The 20,611-nt window shown below is 39.1% G+C and overlaps 3 long non-coding RNA genes across 11 annotated transcripts in view; 1 reads left to right on the top strand and 2 right to left on the bottom strand.

The window, feature by feature from the left end:
* The first annotated feature begins 192 nt into the window (after positions 1-192).
* Positions 193-14,736, top strand: LOC127543189 (uncharacterized). Of its 7 annotated transcripts, XR_007949140.1 has the most exons (5): positions 193-1,253; positions 3,376-3,650; positions 7,087-7,841; positions 10,235-10,728; positions 13,928-14,351. It is a non-coding gene; the product is annotated as an uncharacterized LOC127543189 (long non-coding RNA). The 7 variants fall into 7 exon arrangements; XR_007949143.1 differs by lacking the exon at positions 3,376-3,650 and having other exon boundaries at positions 7,578-7,841; XR_007949142.1 differs by lacking the exon at positions 7,087-7,841 and having other exon boundaries at positions 3,376-3,626; positions 10,211-10,728.
* Positions 3,479-20,611, bottom strand: part of LOC127543191 (uncharacterized) — a 46,031-nt gene continuing 28,898 nt past the window's right edge. Inside the window, exons 1-4 of one of the 3 annotated variants that reach the window (XR_007949146.1) lie at positions 19,344-19,675; positions 19,073-19,167; positions 14,932-16,359; positions 3,479-3,568 (exon numbers count right to left, since the gene is read on the bottom strand). This is a non-coding gene — a long non-coding RNA (uncharacterized LOC127543191). Of the gene's footprint in view, positions 3,569-14,742; positions 16,360-19,072; positions 19,168-19,343; positions 19,676-20,611 lie in introns of those variants that run through there. The other 2 variants (XR_007949145.1, XR_007949147.1) reach the window with 2 other exon arrangements.
* On the bottom strand, positions 8,053-10,676 carry LOC127543193 (uncharacterized). The gene is made up of 2 exons (XR_007949148.1): positions 10,578-10,676; positions 8,053-8,188 (listed from the first exon to the last, which is right to left on the bottom strand). It is a non-coding gene; the product is annotated as an uncharacterized LOC127543193 (long non-coding RNA).

Here is a 20,611-nt window from a genome sequence, read left to right as displayed (position 1 = left end):
AACTCTCCGGAGACCATTTTCGGATTGCTTTAACAGATCTCTATCTCCTCCTTGCTTTTCACTGGTTGGGGCTGTTTCCCTCCTGCTGAGATGCTGGGTTTTCTTTTCTGTTTAACTGCTTAATTGGAAGCATAACTGAAGTTTCTTTAGGTATGGCCCTCTTGTCCTGTTTATTTATTTTTTTTCCTATGGCCTCTACACAATAGGCTTTAACTATTTCGATTTACTTTTTAGATTGGTTTGGATTCTACCAACTCTTCAGAGATCATGAAAGGAATGATTTTCTTGATCTCTATCCCCTCCTTACATTTCTGTGTTTGGGCCTGTTTCCCTTCTGCTGTCATCCTCCATTTCCTTGTATACATGTTCCTGAAGCTTGTGTACTTCACAACTGTCAGTTATTGAGGTTTCTTCCCTCCTGCCACCACCCTGGACTTCCTTGTCTGTTTAACTGTTTTTTTTTCTCAGAATAATATAATTTTGTGAAGGTAGGGTCTTCGCAGCATGTCTTTTCTTTCCTGTGCTTTGCATATAGTGGAAGTTGAATACTGAGATTTGCTGGTTCAATTGGCTTGGATTCCAGGAAGTCTTCTGAGACCATTTTTGTTTTATGTTTTTTTTTGTTTTTTTCCTGATCTCTATCCTTTGCTTACATTTCACTGTTTGGGCTGGTTCGTTCTTGCTGGAACACAGGATTTCCTTGTCTGTTTAAGAGTTTTTTTTTTTTTTTTTTGTCAGCATAACATACTTTTATGAAGGTAGTGTACTCGCATCTTGTCTTTTCTTTCCTCTGCCTTGTATAGAATAGGCGTTGAGTACTGAGAACTGCTCGTTCAATTGGTTTTTATTCCACCAGCTCCCCGGAGACCATTTTTGGATTGCTTTTCCTGATTTTAATCCACTCCTTACAGTTCACTGTTTAGGCTGGGTCCTTCTTGCTGTGATACAGAATTTCCTTGTCTGTTTAAACAGTTTTATTGTCAGCATAATGTACGTTTGTGTAGGTAGGGTCTTCTCATCGTGATTTTTCTTTGCTGTGTCTTGTATATAGTTGATTTGAAATAATGAGATTTACTCATTCAATTGTTTTTTATTCCACCAGCTCTCCTGAGACCATTTTCGGATTGCTTTTCGTGATCTCTATCTCTGCTTTAAATCTCACTGGTTGGGGCTGGATCCCTTCTGCTCTGAAACTGGATTCCCTTGTCTGTTAATTATTTTCTTGTCAGCATTACTTAAGTATCTTGAGGTAGGTCCCTCTCGTCTTGTTTTTTGTTTTTGTATTTTTCTGGGCCTTGTACACAAGACACTTTGAATACTTCCATTTTCTTGTTAAATTGCTTTGGATTCTACCAACTGTTGTGAGAACATTTACCAATTCTTTTTCCTGATCTGTATCCCCTCCTAAGATTTCACTGTTTGGGGCTGGTTCCCTGCTGCTGTGACCCGGAATTTCCTTGTCAGTTGAACTTTTTGGTTGTCAGCACAATTTAATTTTGTAAGGTAGATTCTTCTCATCATGGTTTTTCTTCCCTGTGTCTTGTACAGAGTAGACTTTAAATACTGAGATTTGCTCGATCACTTCGTTTGGATTCCACCAGCTCTCCTGAGATCATTTTCTGATTACTTTTCGTTACTTTTCACTCTTTGGGGCTGTTTCCCTTCTGCTGTCATCCTCCAAATATTTCCTTGTATACATTTTCCCAAAGCTTGTGCACTCCACACCTTTCAGTAATTGAGGTTTTTTCCCTCCTGCCACCACCCTGGACTTCCTTGTCTGTTTAACTTTTTTTTTTCTCAGAATAACATTATTTTGTGAAGGTAGGGTCTGCGCATCGTGTCTTTTCTTTCCTGTGCCTTGTATATAGTAGTGTTGAATACTGAGATTTGCTGGTTCAATTGGCTTCCATTCCAGCAAGTCTTCTGAGACCATTTTTTTTTCCGGATCTTTATCGCTTGCTTATATTTCACTGTTTGGGATGGTTCTTTCTTGCTGGAACACAGGATTTCCTTGTCTGTTTAACATTTTTTTTTGTCAGCATAATATAATTTTATGAAGGTAATGTATTCACATCATGTCTTTTCTTTTCTCTGCCTCGTATCGAGTAGCCTTTGAATACTGAGATTTGCTCATTCAATTGGTTTTTATTCCACCAGCTTCCCTGAGAAGATTTTTGGATTGCTTTTCCTGATCTCTATGCGCTCCTTACATTTCACTGGTTGGGGCTGGTTCCCTGCTGCTGTGACACTGGATTTCCTTGTCTATTTAACTGTTTTATTGTCAGCATTACTTAAGTTTGTGAAGGTATGCTCTTCTCATCGTGACTCTTCTTTGCTGTGTCTTTTATACAGTCGACTTTGAACAATGAGATTTACTCGTTCAATTGGATGGGATTCCTCGAGCTCTCAAGAGATCATTTTCGCATTACTTTAAAAGATCTCTATCTCCTCCTTGCTTTTCACTGGTTGGGGCTGTTTCCCTCCTGCTGAGATGCTGCGTTTTCTTTTCTGTTGAACTGTTTAATTGGAAGCATAACTGAAGTTTCTTTAGGTATGGCCCTCTTGTCCTGTTTATTTTTTTTCCCATGGCCTGTACACAATAGGCTTTAACTATTACGATTTACTTTTTAGATTGATTTGGATGACCAACTCTTCAGAGATCATGAAAGGAATGATATTCTTGATCTCTATCCCCTCCTTAAATTTCTCTGTTTGGGGCTGTTTCCCTTCTGCTGTCATCCTCCATTCCCTTGTATACATGTTCCTGAAGCTTGTGTACTTCACAGCTCTCAGTTATTGAGGTTTCTTCCCTCCTGCCTCCACACTGTACTTCCTTGTCTGTTTACCAGGATTTTTTGGTCAACATCACTTAAGTTTGTGAAGGTAGGGCCTTCACATCATGTCTTTTCTTTCCTCTGCCTTGTATAGAGTAGATGTTGAGTACTGAGATGGGCTCGTTCAATTGGTTTTTATTCCACCAGCTCCCCAATACCATTTTCGGATTGCTTTTCCTGATTTTATCTGCTCCTTACTTTTCACTGTATAGGCTGGGTCCTTCTTTCTGTGATACAGAATTTCCTTGTCAGTTTAACAGTTTTATTGTCAGCATAATGTACGTTTGTGTAGGTAGGGTCTTCTCATTCAGACTTTTCTTTGCTGGGTCTTGTATACAGTTGATTTTGAATAATGAGACTTGCTCGTTCAATTGTTTTATATTCCACCAGCTCTCCTGAGACCATTTTCAGATTGGTTTTCCTGATCTCTGTCTCTGCTTTACATTTCACTGGTTGGGGCTGGATTCCTTCTGCTCTGAAATTGGATTCCCTTATCTGTTAATTATTTTATTGTCAGCATTACTTAAGTATCTTGAGGTAGGTCCCTTTTGTCTTGTTTTTTGTTTGTTTTTTTTTTTCCTCTGGTCCTTGTACACAATACACTTTGAATACTGTGATTTTCTTGTTAAATTGCTTTGGATTCTACCAATTGTTCTGAGAACATTTATAAATTCCTTTTCCTGATCTCTATCGCCTCCTAAGATTTCACTGTTTGGGGCTGTTCCCTGTTCCAACTGTTCCCTGCTGCTGTGACATTGGATTTCCTTGCCTGTTTAACTGTTTTATTGTCAGGTTAACTGAAGTTTGTGAAGGTAGGTTCTTCTCATCTTGACTCTTCTTTGATATGTCTTGTATACAGTCGATTTTGAACAATGAGATTTGCTCTTTCAATTGGTTGGGATTCCTTGAACTCTCCGGAGACCATTTTCGGATTGCTTTAACAGATCTCTATCTCCTCCTTGCTTTTCACTGGTTGGGGCTGTTTCTCTCCTGCTGAGATTCTGGGTTTTCTTTTCTGTTTAACTGCTTAATTGGAAGCATAACTGAAGTTTCTTTAGGTATGGCCCTCTTGTCCTGTTTATTTTTTTTCCTATGGCCTCTACACAATAGGCTTTAACTATTTCGATTTACTTTTTAGATTGGTTTGGATTCTACCAACCTTTCAGAGATCATGAAAGGAATGATTTTCTTGATCTCTATCCCCTCCTTACATTTCTCTGTTTGGGGCTGTTTCCCTTCTGCTGTCATCCTCCATTTCCTTGTATACATGTTCCTGAAGCTTGTGTACTTCACAACTATCAGTTATTGAGGTTTCTTCCCTCCTGCCACCACACTGGACTTCCTTGTCTGTTTACCAGGATATTTTGGTCACCATCACTTAAGTTTGTGAAGGTAGGGCCTTCGCATTATGTCTTTTCTTTCCTCTGCCTTGTATAGAGTAGATGTTGAATACTTAGATTGGCTCGTTCAATTGGTTTTTATTCCACCAGCTCTTCTGAGACCATTTTTGGATTCCTTTTCCTGAGCTCTAGCTGCTTCTTACATTGCACTGGTTGGGGCTGGTTCCCTGCTGCTGTGACACTGGATTTCCTTGTCTGTTTAATTGTTTTATTGTCAGGATAACTGAAGTTTGTGAAGGTAGGTTGTTCTCATCATGACTCTTCTTTGATGTGTCTTGTATACTGTCGACTTTGAACAATAAGATTTGCTTGTTCAATTGTTTTTTATTCCACCAGTTCTCCTGAGACCATTTTCCCACTGCTTTTCCTGATCTCTATCTCTGCTTTACATCTCACTGGTTGAGGCTGAATTCCATCTGCTCTGACACTAGATTCCTTTGTCTGTTAATTATTTTATTGTCAGCATTACTTAAGTATCTTGAGGTAGGTCCCTCTCATCTTGTTTTTTCTTTTTTTATTTTTCTGGGCCTTGTACACAAGACACTTTGAATACTTCCATTTTCTTGTTAAATTGCTTTGGATTCTACCAACTGTTGTGAGAACATTTACCAATTCTTTTTCCTGATCTGTATCCCCTCCTAAGATTTCACTGTTTGGGGGCTGGTTCCCTGCTGCTGTGACACGGGATTTCCTTGTCAGTTTAACTTTTTGGTTGTCAGCATAATTTAATTTTGTGAAGGTAGGCTCTTCTCATAATGGCTTTTCTTTCCTTTGTCTTGTACAGAGCAGACTTTAAAGACTGAGATTTGCTCAATCACTTCGTTTGGATTCCACCAGCTCTCCTGAGATCATTTTCTGATTACTTTTCGTTACTTTTCACTCTTTGGGGCTGTTTCCCTTCTGGTGTCATCCTCCATTTCCTTGTATACATTTTCCCAAAGCTTGTGCACTTCACACCTGTCAGTAATTGAGGTTTTTTCCCTCCTGCCACCACCCTGGACTTCCTTGTCTGTTTAACTGTTTTTTTTTTCTCAGAATAACATAATTTTGTGAAGGTAGGGTCTTTGCATCCTGTCTTTTCTTTCCTGTGCTTTGCATATAGTGGACATTGAATACTGAGATTTGCTGGTTCAATTGGCTTGGATTCCAGGAAGTGTTCTGAGACCATTTTTGTTTTTTTGTTTTTTTTTTTTCCTGATCTCTCTCCCTTGCTTACATTTCACTGTTTGGGCTGGTTTGTTCTTGCTGGAACACAGGATTTCCTTGTTTGTTTAACAGGTTTTTTTTTTTTTTGTCAGCATAACATAATTTTATGAAGGAAGTGTACTCGCATCTTGTCTTTTCTTTCCTCTGCCTTGTATAGAATAGGCGTTGAGTACTGACATCAGCTCGTTCAATTGTTTTTTATTTCGATTGCTTTTCCTGATTTTATCCACTTCTTACAGTTCACTGTTTAGGCTGGGTTCTTCTTGCTGTGAAACACAATTTCCTTGTCAGTTTAAAACAGTTTTATTGTCAGCATAATGTACGTTTGTGTAGGTAGTGTCTTCTCATAGTGACTTTTCTTTGCTGTGTCTTGTATACAGTTGATTTTGAATAATGAGATTTGCTCGTTCAATTTTTTTTTTATTCCACCAGCTGTCCTGAGACCATTTTCGGATTGCTTTTCCTGATCTCTGTCCGCTCCTTACATTTCACTGGTTGTGGATGGTTCCCTACTGCTGTGACACTGGATTTCCTTGTCTGTTTAACTGTTTTTTGTCAGCATTACTTAAGTTTGTGAAGGTAGGCTCTTCTCATCGTGACTCTTCTTTGCTGTATCTTGTATACAGTCAACTTTGAACAATGAGATTTGCTCGTTCAAATGGATGGGATTCCTCAAGCTCTCCGGAGACCATTTTCGGATTGCTTTAACAGATCTCTATCTCCTCCTTGCTTTTCACTGGTTGGGGCTGTTTCCCTACTGCTGAGATTCTGGGTTTTCTTTTCTGTTTAACTGTTTAATTGGAAGCATAACTGAAGTTTCTTTAGGTATGGCCCTCTTGTCCTGTTCATTTTTTTCCCTATGGCCTGTACACAATAGGCTTTAACTATTTCGATTTACTTTTTAGATTGGTTTTCATTCTACCAACTCTTTAGAGATCATGAAAGGAATGATTTTCTTGATCTCTATCCCCTCCTTATATTTCTCTGTTTGGGGCTGTTTCCCTTCTGCTGTCATCCTCCATTTCCTTTTATACATGTTCCTGAAGCTTGTGTACTTCACAACTGTCAGTTATTGAGGTTTCTTCCCTCCGGCCACCACCCTGGACTTCCTTCTCTGTTTAATTGTTTTTTTTTTTTTTCAGAATAACATAATTTCGTGAAGGTAGGGTCTTCGCATCATGTCTTTTCTTTCCTGTGCCTTGTATATAGTAGACGTTGAATACTGAGATTTGCTGGTTCAATTGGATTCCATTCCAGCAAGTCTTCTGAGACCATTTTTTCCCCCTGATCTTTATCCCTTGCTTACATTTCACTGTTTGGGCTGGTTCTTTCTTGCTGGAACACAGGATTTCCTTGTCTAACATTTTTTTTTTGTCAGCATAATAATTTTATGAAGGTAATGCATTCCCATCATGTCTTTTCTTTCCTCTACCTTGTATTGAGTAGACTTTGAATACTGAGATTTGCTCGTTCAATTGGTTTTTATTCCACCAGCTTACCTGAGATCATTTTTGGCTTGTTTTTCCTGATCTCTATGCGCTCCTTACATTTCACTGGTTGGGGCTGGTTCCCGGCTGCTGTGACACTGGATTTCCTTGTCTATTTAACTGCTTTATTGTCAGGATAACTGAAGTTTGTGAAGGTAGGTTCTTCTCATTGTGACGCTTCTTTGATGTGTCTTGTATACAGTGGACTTTGAACAATGAGATTTGCTCGTTCAATTGGTTTTTATTCCACCAGCTTCCCGGAGACCATTTTTGGATTGCTTTTCCTGATTTTAATCCACTCCTTACAGTTCACTGTTTAGGCTGGGTCCTTCTTGCTGTGATACAGAATTTCCTTGTCTTTTTAAACAGTTTTATTGTCAGCATAATGTACGTTTGTGTAGGTAGGGTCTTCTCATCGTGATTTTTCTTTGCTGTGTCTTGTATATAGTTGATTTGAAATAATGAGATTTACTCATTCAATTGTTTTTTATTCCACCAGCTCTCCTGAGACCATTTTCAGATTGGTTTTCCTGATCTCTGTCTCTGCTTTACATTTCACTGGTTGGGGCTGGATCCCTTCTGCTGTGACACTGGATTCCCTTGTCTGTTAATTATTTTCTTGTCAGCATTACTTAAGTATCTTGAGGTAGGTCCCTTTCTTCTTGTTTTTTTTTTTCCCCTGGTCCTTGTACACAAGACACTTTGAATACTTCGATTTTCTTGTTAAATTGATTTGGATTCTACCAATTGTTCTGAGAACATTTATGAATTCTTTTTCCTGATCTCTATTGCCTCCTAAGATTTCACTGTTTGGGGCTGTTCCCTGTTCCCACTGTTCCCTGCTGCTGTGACACTGGATTTCCTTGTCTGTTTAACTGTTTTATTGTCAGATTAACAGAAGTTTGTGAAGGTAGGTTCTTCTCATCGTGACTCTTCTTTGATATGTCTTGTATACAGTCAATTTTGAACAATGAGATTTGCTCTTTCAATTGGTTGGGATTCCTCTAACTCTCCGGAGACCATTTTCGGATTGCTTTAACAGATCTCTATCTCCTCCTTGCTTTTCACTGGTTGGGGCTGTTTCCCTCCTGCTGAGATGCTGGGTTTTCTTTTCTGTTTAACTGCTTAATTGGAAGCATAACTGAAGTTTCTTTAGGTATGGCCCTCTTGTCCTGTTTATTTATTTTTTTTCCTATGGCCTCTACACAATAGGCTTTAACTATTTCGATTTACTTTTTAGATTGGTTTGGATTCTACCAACCTTTCAGAGATCATGAAAGGAATGATTTTCTTGATCTCTATCCCATCCTTACATTTCTCTGTTTGGGGCTGTTTCCCTTCTGCTGTCATCCTCCATTTCCTTGTATACATGTTCCTGAAGTTTGTGTACTTCACAACTGTCAGTTATTGAGGTTTCTTCCCTCCTGCCACCACCCTGGACATCCTTGTCTGTTTAACTGTTTTTTTTTTTTCTCAGAAAAATATAATTTTGTGAAGGTAGGGTCTTCGCAGCATATCTTTTCTTTCCTGTGCTTTGCATATAGTGGAAGTTGAATACTGAGATTTGCTGGTTCAATTGGCTAGGATTCCAGGAAGTCTTCTGAGACCATTTTTGTTTTTTTGGGTTTTTTTCCTGATCTCTATCCCTTGCTTACATTTCACTGTTTGGGCTGGTTCATTCTTGCTGGAACACAGGATTTCCTTGTCTGTTTAAGAGTTTTTTTTTTTTTTTTGTCAGCATAACATACTTTTATGAAGGTAGTGTACTCGCATCTTGTCTTTTCTTTCCTCTGCCTTGTATAGAATAGGTGTTGAGTACTGAGAACTGCTCGTTCAATTGGTTTTTATTCCACCAGCTCCCCGGAGACCATTTTTGGATTGCTTTTCCTGATTTTAATCCACTCCTTACAGTTCACTGTTTAGGCTGGGTCCTTCTTGCTGTGATACAGAATTTCCTTGTCTGTTTAAACAGTTTTATTGTCAGCATAATGTACGTTTGTGTAGGTAGGGTCTTCTCATCGTGATTTTTCTTTGCTGTGTCTTGTATATAGTTGATTTGAAATAATGAGATTTACTCATTCAATTGTTTTTTATTCCACCAGCTCTCCTGAGACCATTTTCGGATTGCTTTTCGTGATCTCTATCTCTGCTTTAAATCTCACTGGTTGGGGCTGGATCCCTTCTGCTCTGAAACTGGATTCCCTTGTCTGTTAATTATTTTCTTGTCAGCATTACTTAAGTATCTTGAGGTAGGTCCCTCTCGTCTTGTTTTTTGTTTTTGTATTTTTCTGGGCCTTGTACACAAGACACTTTGAATACTTCCATTTTCTTGTTAAATTGCTTTGGATTCTACCAACTGTTGTGAGAACATTTACCAATTCTTTTTCCTGATCTGTATCCCCTCCTAAGATTTCACTGTTTGGGGCTGGTTCCCTGCTGCTGTGACCCGGAATTTCCTTGTCAGTTGAACTTTTTGGTTGTCAGCACAATTTAATTTTGTGAAGGTAGATTCTTCTCATCATGGTTTTTCTTTCCTGTGTCTTGTACAGAGCAGACTTTAAAGACTGAGATTTGCTCGATCACTTCGTTTGGATTCCACCAACTCTCCTGAGATCATTTTCTGATTACTTTTCATTACCTTTCCCTCTTTGGGGCTGTTTCCCTTCTGCTGTCATCCTCCATTTCCTTGTATACATTTTCCCAAAGCTTGTGCACTCCACACCTATCAGTAATTGAGGTTTTTTCCCTCCTACCACCACCCTGGACTTCCTTGTCTGTTTAACTTTTTTTTTTCTCAGAATAACATAATTTTGTGAAGGTAGGGTCTTCGCAGCGTGTCTTTTCTTTCCTGTGCTTTGCATATAGTGGAAGTTGAATACTGAGATTTGCTGGTTCAATTGGCTTCCATTCCAGCAAGTCTTCTGAGACCATTTTTTTTTCCGGATCTTTATCGCTTGCTTATATTTCACTGTTTGGGATGGTTCTTTCTTGCTGGAACACAGGATTTCCTTGTCTGTTTAACATTTTTTTTTGTCAGCATAATATAATTTTATGAAGGTAATGTATTCACATCATGTCTTTTCTTTTCTCTGCCTCGTATCGAGTAGCCTTTGAATACTGAGATTTGCTCGTTCAATTGGTTTTTATTCCACCAGCTTCCCTGAGACCATTTTTGGATTGCTTTTCCTGATCTCTATGCGCTCCTTACATTTCACTGGTTGGGGCTGGTTCCCTGCTGCTGTGCCACTGGATTTCCTTGTCTGTTTAACTGTTTTATTGTCAGCATTACTTAAGTTTGTGAAGGTAGGCTCTTCTCATCGTGACTCTTCTTTGATGTGTCTTGTATACAGTCGACTTTGAACAATGAGATTTGCTCGTTCAATTGGATGGGATTCCTCGAGCTCTCAAGAGATCATTTTCGGATTCCTTTAAAAGATCTCTATCTCCTCCTTGCTTTTCACTGGTTGGGGCTGTTTCCCTCCTGCTGAGATGCTGGGTTTTCTTTTCTGTTGAACTGTTTAATTGGAAGCATAACTGAAGTTTCTTTAGGTATGGCCCTCTTGTCCTGTTTATTTTTTTTTCTATGGCCTGTACACAATAGGCTTTAACTATGTCGATTTACTTTTTAGATTGGTTTGGATTCGACCAACTCTTCAGAGATCATGAAAGGAATGATTTTCTTGATCTCTATCCCCTCCTTACATTTCTGTGTTTGGGGCTGTTTCCCTTCTGCTGTCATCCTCCATTTCCTTGTATACATGTTCCTGAAGCTTGTGTACTTCACAACTGTCAGTTATTGAGGTTTCTTCCCTCCTGCCACCACACTGGACGACTTCCTTGTCTGTTTACCAGGAGTTTTTGGTCAACATCACTTAAGTTTGTGAAGGTAGGGCCTTCACATCATGTCTTTTCTTTCCTCTGCCTTGTATAGAGTAGATGTTGAGTACTGAGATGGGCTCGTTCAATTGGTTTTTATTCCACCAGCTCCCCGATAGCATTTTCGGATTGCTTTTCCTGATTTTATCCGCTCCTTACATTTCCCTGTTTAGGCTGGGTCCTTCTTTCTGTGATACAGAATTTCCTTGTCAGTTTAACAGTTTTATTGTCAGCATAATGTACGTTTGTGTAGGTAGGGTCTTCTCATTCAGACTTTTCTTTGCTGGGTCTTGTATACAGTTGATTTTGAATAATGAGACTTGCTCGTTCAATTGTTTTATATTCCACCAGCTCTCCTGAGACCATTTTCAGATTGGTTTTCCTGATCTCTGTCTCTGCTTTACATTTCACTGGTTGGGGCTGGATTCCTTCTGCTCTGAAATTGGATTCCCTTATCTGTTAATTATTTTATTGTCAGCATTACTTAAGTATCTTGAGGTAGGTCCCTTTCATCTTGTTTTTTGTTTGTTTTTTTTTTCCTCTCCTCCTTGTACATAAGACAGTTTGAATACTTCGATTTTCTTGTTAAATTGCTTTGGATTCTACCAATTGTTCTGAGAACATTTAAGAATTCTTTTTCCTGATCTCTATTGCCTCCTAAGATTTCATTGTTTGGGGCTGTTCCCTGTTCCCACTGTTCCCTGCTGCTGTGCCACTGGATTTCCTTGTCTGTTTAACTGTTTTATTGTCAGGTTAACTGAAGTTTGTGAAGGTAGGTTCTTCTCATCTTGACTCTTCTTTGATGTGTCTTGTATACAGTCGACTTTGAACAATGAGATTTGCTCGTTCAATTGGTTGGGATTCCTGGAGCACTCTGGAGACCATTTTCGGATTGGTTTAGCAGATCCCTATCTCCTCCTTGCCTTTCACTGGTTGGGGCTGTTTCCCTCCTGCTCAGATGCTGGGTTTTCTTTTCTGTTGAACTGTTTAATTGGAAGCATAACTGAAGTTTCTTTAGGTATGGCCCTCTTGTCCTGTTTATTTTTTTTCCTATGGCCTGTACACAATAGGCTTTAACTATTTCGATTTACTTTTTAGATTGGTTTGGATTCTACCAACTCTTCAGAGATCATGAAAGGAATGATTTTCTTGATCTCTATCCCCTCCTTATATTTCTTTGTTTGGGGCTGTTTCCCTTCTGCTGTCATCCTCCATTTCCTTGTATACATGTTCCTGAAGCTTGTGTACTTCACAACTATCAGTTATTGAGGTTTCTTCCCTCCTGCCACCACACTGGACTTCCTTGTCTGTTTACCAGGATATTTTGGTCACCATCACTTAAGTTTGTGAAGGTAGGGCCTTCGCATTATGTCTTTTCTTTCCTCTGCCTTGTATAGAGTAGATGTTGAATACTTAGATTGGCTCGTTCAATTGGTTTTTATTCCACCAGCTCTTCTGAGACCATTTTTGGATTCCTTTTCCTGAGCTCTAGCTGCTTCTTACATTGCACTGGTTGGGGCTGGTTCCCTGCTGCTGTGACACTGGATTTCCTTGTCTGTTTAATTGTTTTATTGTCAGGATAACTGAAGTTTGTGAAGGTAGGTTGTTCTCATCATGACTCTTCTTTGATGTGTCTTGTATACTGTCGACTTTGAACAATAAGATTTGCTTGTTCAATTGTTTTTTATTCCACCAGTTCTCCTGAGACCATTTTCCCACTGCTTTTCCTGATCTCTATCTCTGCTTTACATCTCACTGGTTGAGGCTGAATTCCATCTGCTCTGACACTAGATTCCTTGTCTGTTAATTATTTTATTGTCAGCATTACTTAAGTATCTTGTGGTAGGTCCCTTTCGTCTTGTTTTTTTTTTTATTTTTATTTTTTGGGCCTTGTATACAAGACACTTTGAATACTTCCATTTTCTTGTTAAATTGCTTTGGATTCTACCAACTGTTGTGAGAACATTTACCAATTCTTTTTCCTGATCTGTATCCCCTCCTAAGATTTCACTGTTTGGGGCTGGTTCCCTGCTGCTGTGACCCGGAATTTCCTTGTCAGTTGAACTTTTTGGTTGTCAGCACAATTTAATTTTGTGAAGGTAGATTCTTCTCATCATGGTTTTTCTTTCCTGTGTCTTGTACAGAGCAGACTTTAAAGACTGAGATTTGCTTGATCACTTCGTTTGGATTCCACCAACTCTCCTGAGATCATTTTCTGATTACTTTTCGTTACTTTTCACTCTTTGGGGCTGTTTCCCTTCTGGTGTCATCCTCCATTTCCTTGTATACATTTTCCCAAAGCTTGTGCACTTCACACCTGTCAGTAATTGAGGTTTTTTCCCTCCTCCCACCACCCTGGACTTCCTTGTCTGTTTAACTGTTTTTTTTTTTCTCAGAATAACATAATTTTGTGAAGGTAGGGTCTTTGCATCCTGTCTTTTCTTTCCTGTGCTTTGCATATAGTGGACATTGAATACTGAGATTTGCTGGTTCAATTGGCTTGGATTCCAGGAAGTGTTCTGAGACCATTTTTGTTTTTTGTTTTTTTTTTTTCCTGATCTCTATCCCTTGCTTAAATTTCACTGTTTGGGCTGGTTCTTTCTTGCTGGAACACAGGAGTTCCTTCTCTGTTTAACAATTTTTTTGTCAGCATAACATAATTTTATGGAGGTAGTGTACTCGCATCTTGTCTTTTTTTTCCTCTGCCTTGTATATAATAGGCGTTGAGTACTGAGATCAGCTCGTTCAATTGTTTTTTTATTTCGATTGCTTTTCCTGATTTTATCCACTTCTTACAGTTCACTGTTTAGGCTGGGTCCTTCTTGCTGTGATACAGAATTTCCTTGTCTGTTTAAACAGTTTGATTGTCAGCATAATGTACCTTTGTGTAGGTAGAGTCTTCTCATAGTGACTTTTCTTTGCTGTGTCTTGTATACAGTTGATTTTGAATAATGAGATTTGCTCGTTCAATTGTTTTTTATTCCACCAGCTCTCCTGAGACCATTTTCTGATTACTTTTCGTTACCTTTCCCTCTTTGGGGCTGTTTCCCTTCTGCTGTCATCCTCCATTTCCTTGTATACATTTTCCCAAAGCTTGTGCACTCCACACCTGTCAGTAATTGAGGTTTTTTCCCTCCTACCACCACCCTGGACTTCCTTGTCTGTTTAACTGTTTTTTTTTTTTCTCAGAATAACATAATTTTGTGAAGGTAGGGTCTTTGCATTGTGTCTTTTCTTTCCTGTGCTTTGCATATAGTGGAAGTTGAATACTGAGATTTGCTGGTTCAATTGGCTTGGATTCAGGAAGTCTTGTGAGACCATTTTTGTTTTTTGTTTTTTTTTGTTTTTTTCCTGATCTCTATCCTTTGCTTACATTTCACTGTTTGGGCTGGTTCGTTCTTGCTGGAACACAGGATTTCCTTGTCTGTTTAACAGTTTTTTTTTTTTTGTCAGCATAACATAATTTTATGAAGGTAGTGTACTCGCATCTTGTCTTTTCTTTCCTCTGCCTTGTATAGAATAGGCGTTGAGTACTGACATCAGCTCGTTCAATTGTTTTTTTATTTCGATTGCTTTTCCTGATTTTATCCACTTCTTACAGTTCACTGTTTAGGCTGGGTTCTTCTTGCTGTGAAACACAATTTCCTTGTCAGTTTGAACAGTTTTATTGTCAGCATAATGTACCTTTGTGTAGGTAGGGTCTTCTCATAGTGACTTTTCTTTGCTGTGTCTTGTATACAGTTGATTTTGAATAATGAGATTTGCTCGTTTGTTTTTTATTCCACCAGCTCTCCTGTGACCATTTTCAGATTGCTTTTCCTGATCTCTGTCCCTGCTTTACATTTCACCGGTTGGGGCTGGATCCCTTCTGCTGTGACACTGGATTCCCTTGTCTGTTAATTATTTTATTGTCAGCATTACTTAATCATCTTGAGGTAGGTCCCTCTCGTCTTGTTTTTTGTTTTTTTATTTTTCTGGGCCTTGTACACAAGACACTTTGAATGCTTCGATTTTCTTGTTAAATTGCTTTGGATTCTACCAACTGTTGTGAGAACTTTTACCAATTCTTTTTCCTGATCTCTATTCCCTCCTTCGAGTTCACTCTTTGTGGCTGTTCCCTGTTCCCACTGTTCCCTGCTGCTGTGACACTGGATTTCCTTGTCTGTTTAACTGTTTTATTGTCTGGATAACTTAAGTTTGTGAAGGTAGGTTCTTCTCCTGGTGACTCTTCTTTGCTGTGTCTTGTATACAGTCGATTTTGAATCATGAAATTTGCTCGTTCAATTGGTTGGGATTCCATGAGCTCTCGGGATACCATTTTCAGATTGCTTTAACAGATCTCTATCTCCTCCTTGCTTTTCACTGATTGGGCCTGTTTCCCTCCTGCTGAGATGCTGGATTTTATTTTTTGTTTCACTGTTTTATTGGTAGTATAACTGAAGTTTCTTTAGGCAGAGCCCTATTGTCCTGTTTATTTTATTTTATTTTTCTGTCCCATGTACACAGTACACTTTAAATACTTCGATTTACTTTTTAGTTTGGTTATGATTCTACCAACTCTTTCGATATCATGACAGGAATGACTTCCTTGATCTCTATTCCCTCCTTTCATTTCATTGTTTGGGGCTGTTTCTCTTCTGCTGTCATCCTCCATTTCCTTTTATACATTTTCCTGAAGCTTGGTCACTCCACACCTATCACTTATTGCCGTTTCTTTCCTCCTACTGTGACACTGGATTTCCTTGTCTGTTTAACTGTTTTTTTGTCAGTATAACTTAAGTTTGTGAAGATAGGGGCTTCTAATTGTGACTTTTATTTGCTGTGTCTTGTATACAGTCGACTTTAACTAATGAGATTTGCTTGTTCAATTGGTTTGTATTATATCAGCTCTCCTGAGACCATTTTCAGATTGTTTTTCCTGATATTTACCTCCTCCTTACATTTCACTGGTTGGGGATGGTTCTCTGCTGCCGTGATACTGGATTTCCTTGTGTGTTTAACTGTTTTATTGGAATTGAAATGTAAGTTTATTGAGGTAGCGCCCTCTCTTCTTTTTTTCTTCCTTTTTTTTTTTTAAGGTTGCCTTGTACACAATAGTCTTTCCATACTTCTATTTACTTGTTAGATTGCTTTGGATTCCACTAACTGTTCTGAGACCATTTACAAAATGCTTTTTCTGATCTCTACTCCCTCTTTACATTTCACTGATTGGGGCTGTTTCCCTCCTTCTGAGATACTGGATTTCATTGTCTGTTCAACTGTTTTATTCCTATGTAAACCTTAAATTTGATGAGGGAGGGTCCCGTGGTTTTGTTTGTTTTTTTCCTTTGACTTGTACAAAATATGCTTTGAATACTTCTATTTACTTGTTAGACTGGTTTGGATTCCACCAACTGTTCTTAGACCATTTATGGATGGCTTTTCTGATCTCCACTCCCACTTTATATATCACTATATGGGGCTGTTTCCTTTCTCCTCTGATACTCCATTTCCTTGTATACATTTTCTTGACGCCTGTTTACTCCACCTTTGTTATTTATTGAGGTTTCTTCCCTCCTGCAATGACATTGGATTTCATTCTATGTTTAACAGTTTTATCCCCAATAAAACCTAAGTTTCATCTAGGAGGGACCTTACTCTTTTTCTTCTAATCCCTTACATACAGTAGGCCTTTAATGCTTAGATTGGCTTGTTTGCTTGGATTGTATTCCAACATTTAATAAGTTACAAGCTGTAGCACCTTTTCTTGATCTAGGTCCCCTCCCTATCTGTCAGTTGTTGAGGTTTTTTTCCTCTTGCTGTGACAATGGATTTCATCCTCTGTTTAACTCTTTTATCCTAAGAAAAACATAAGTTTATTTAGGTCGGTATGCTTCATTTTGTGTTTCTCTTTCCAGTGTCTTGTATATTCGGCCTTCAGAACTTAGGTGTGCTTGTTGGATTGGATTGGATTCCACCCACTGGTCCCCTAACACTTTCAGGAAGATTTTTCTGATCTCTATCCCCTCTGACCCTGTCATTTGTTGATGCTGACTCCCTGAGGAAGGGACATTGGATTTCATTCCCTGTGCAACTGGTTTATCCCCACTAAAACACGAGGTTTTTGATGCAGGGACTTTCCATCTGGTCTTTCTCTTTCTAGTGCTTTGTATATTGAAATCTTTAGCTTTTCTTTTTCTATAAGATTGGATTCCACCAACTAGTCCGGTACTTTCAACCGGAAGCTTTTCCTGCTCTCTATCCACTCCTCACCTGTCCGTTTTTGAGGCTATCTTCCCCCTGTTATTTATCTGATTATTTGTTTTATTGCCATTAAAACCTAAGTTTCTTGAGGTAGGGACATCTCATCTTGTTTTTTTTTCTTTCTACTATCTTGTATACAGTAGGTTTTCAATACTTGGATTGGCCTGTTGGATTGGATTGGATTCTGCTAACTGGTCCCTACCACCTCCAGGAAGCTTTTCCTGATCTCTGTTCCCTCTCCACCTGCCACTTGTGGAGGCTGTCTCCCTCCTGCTGTGACACTGGATTTCCTTGTCTGTTGAACTGTTTTATCACCAGTAAAACATAAGTTTCTTGAGGTGAGGACTTCTCATTTTGGTTTATTTTCCTAGTTCCTTCTATGTAGTAGGCCTTCAATACTTAGATGTTCTTGTTAGATTGGATTCCTCCAACTGGTCTCTCACCCCTACAGAAACCTTTTCCTTTCTCTGTCCCTTCCCCACCTGTCACTTATTGGGGTTGTCTCCCTCCTGCTGTGACACTGGATTTCATTCTCTGTTTAACTGTTTTATCCCCAGCCAAACATTAGTTTCTTGAGGTCAAGTCTTCTCATCTTGTTTTTTCCTTCCTTTGCCTTGTATCTTGTAGGACTTCAATCCTTAGATTTGCTTGTTGGATTGGATTGCTTTCCACTAACTGTTTCATAGTGGTGAATTCTTCTAACACCTCTCTTTTGATCCCTCTAAACACTGTCCCCTGGTCTTGACCTCCTTAACCCCCATCTTCCAAAGGAGAGGAAGCCATCTTTTTTTTTTAATTCAGAGTTTATGTAAGTTATTTTCTATTTAAATAATTTGCTCTTATAGCATTGAATGTGTACTTCAGTGGGTTACAGAAAGACCCTACATTTCTCCCAGTAGAATATGAGGAAAAATCTAGTACAGTAAAACTTACCTGAATCTACCTTTGTAGAGAATAGTGTGTTCTGGGTAATTCACATATAACCTGAAAAACCTCATTTGTTTTAACTTGTTGATGAAAACCTTTGTAAAAATGCATTCATGAGTTTATGCTTTAGTAGACTTAACATAAATTTGCTTTGACAGTTTATGACATCACATTGTTGTGTCATTTTTTTCAATATTAGTTAACATAAGATCATAAAATTAAGTCTGGCAGGTCCCCTGGACACCATCTACTTCAGTTCTCTTATTTTATTGATAAGACAACTGAGGTCTATCAGAGATTAAGTGTCTTGCTCACGCTTACACAGATAGTACATAGTAGAGGCAGGAGATGAGCACAGCCCCTCTGACCCCCAATCCAGTACTTGTTCCTTTATATCATGGTATCTTCATTAAGATCGTATGATAGAAGCCTGTATCAGATCCCTTGCTGTCTTGGGGAGGGGTGAAGTAAGGGAGGCAGGGTAGGAGACGCCAAGTCTTACAAAAATGAGTGTTGAAAAGTATCTTTACATGTATTTGGGGAAAGAAAATATCATTGAGATAAAAGATTGTATGATATAAAAAGAATACTGAATTTAGAATCACATAATCTGAATTTCAGTTGAGGTTTAACTGTTTACATGATCTCAGATAAAACATCCAAACCCTGTCCCAAAGAGACCATCTATTCTAACTTTTGTCCCCATGTGCGAGATTCCTAGTTACAGCTTTGCCTGCTAATATTACACAGGCCCTACTGACTGAAAGGTAGCTTGAGATGGGCTAGGGACCCAGACCAACCTGTCCCAGGGCTTCCTGGACCCTTGTTAAAGTTACTATACTGAAAGAAGTTTGGGGAGACCCTTTTAATGCCACTATTTTGCCATCTAGTGGCTCATGATGTTGCTACAATCTGAATTTCATTACTCTCCATGCCATCAAATTGTTTTTCCAATGTCCATATTTGTATATTTCTTTAAGAACAAACTGTTTGAACTATAAATTCATTTTCTTACACAATTCTTATTCTTTTTATGTTGCAATGTTTGTGCATATTGATGACTATTGAGTTGACAATAAAAAGAAATATTTTTAAATACCTTTTTTTCTCCTGTCTTCTCTTTCTCCTTCTATCTCTTTTTCCTTTCTTGCTGTTCTCTCTTCCTCTTTCTCATCTTTCAGCTCTTCTCCCATCCTGAAATAAGGAACCATTTCTTGATTAACTCACCACAAAGGATTAATTTCAGCCCATGCCCTGTCCTGCTTGTCCAGTTAATCCCCCATTACTTTCATAATTGGGGCTATGAGTAAATGAAAGTCAGTAATGGGAATTCTAGCCAGCTTATTGTCTTCTTTTATCAGGAAACCTACTGAAATTTCTTCATCAGATTATCCACTCTGGGATTAGGTCCCCAACTCTTCCCTGATTCTATCAAACATGCTTTTTATCTCCCCAACTCTTCCCTGGTTTCTTCCCCCTTCCTTCCAACTATAAAAATTGCCCTTTCCCAAAGTATGTCACAAAGTCACCTTTGGATTTTGTCTGTGACCTTTTCTTGTAAATAAAGATACCTTTTGGCAAAGAAAACACCATCAGGGATTTATCACAAGCGCCTTTCCCTTCATTCCTCATCTTTCCAATCGGTCATTGCTCTCCTAAACCTCATCATTAACATTTAACCAGATGGAGCCCAGGGGTCTGGGTCAGAAGAACATTGCACTCCAGCCATGAAAGGCTGGGGGGGAGGGTTCTCCCCAACTGACATATTTGAAAACATCTTTCAATAAATATCTTTTTACTTTACAGTTATCTTTGGTGGGTGCCGTGGTGTTGTGGTTTAGAACTAGGTTTAGAACAAGAGTTTGTGCCACCAAACTGCTGCCAAAGGCCCAGGTGAAGGGTCTAGTCTCTGACACATACTGGGTATGTGACTATATGAGGTACTCACGAGTTAAGTGACTTTCCAGGGACCCCAGAGAGGGTCTGAGGTGACTTTTGATCTCAGTTCTTCCTGACTCTCTACTATAGCACCCTGTCTCTTCTCCATCTCTTCTTCTCTCCCCCTTTCCTTCCTCTTTTTTCTTGTCCTCTCCATTTCCTTCTCCCCATCATTTCTTTTGCTCTCCCTTTCCTTTTTTCTCTTTCTCTTCCCCCTTTCTCCCTAGTTGAATCTTCCCCCTTTCACTCTCTTCCCTCTTATCCCATCCTCCTATTGTTCTTGTGACTCTAGGATGTCCCTGCTGGCATTTTACAGGAAGTGAACAGGGTGGACAGAATACCAATGAAGTCCAGGATGATCTGAGGGCGAATCTGCCCTCAGATGCCCCCTAGCTCTGTGACCATGGGCAAATCACTTCACCTTTTTCTGTCTCTGTCTCTTCTTCTGAGAAATGGGCATAACAGTAACATCCACCTTCCAGGGTTGTTGTAAGAATCAAATGAGATCGATACTTGTGAAGTGTTTTACTAGAAAACTGCTAGATAAAATAATTATTCTTGGAAGATACAGCTGGAACTCAGGGGGTGAATGACCTGCTCTCAGCCAATGGCTCCAGCCTGGGGGTTTGGACACCATTCTCCCCATTCCCACAATCCTGGTCTTCTCCCTCACATGCTACCCTGCCCTCATTGTTGACCC

The sequence above is a fragment of the Antechinus flavipes genome, chromosome X (assembly GCF_016432865.1).
Source record: "Antechinus flavipes isolate AdamAnt ecotype Samford, QLD, Australia chromosome X, AdamAnt_v2, whole genome shotgun sequence".
In the NCBI taxonomy this organism is placed as follows: Eukaryota; Metazoa; Chordata; class Mammalia; order Dasyuromorphia; family Dasyuridae; genus Antechinus; species Antechinus flavipes.
Note: the sequence above shows the minus strand (reverse complement) of the source record. Positions and strands in the feature narration are given on the sequence as shown.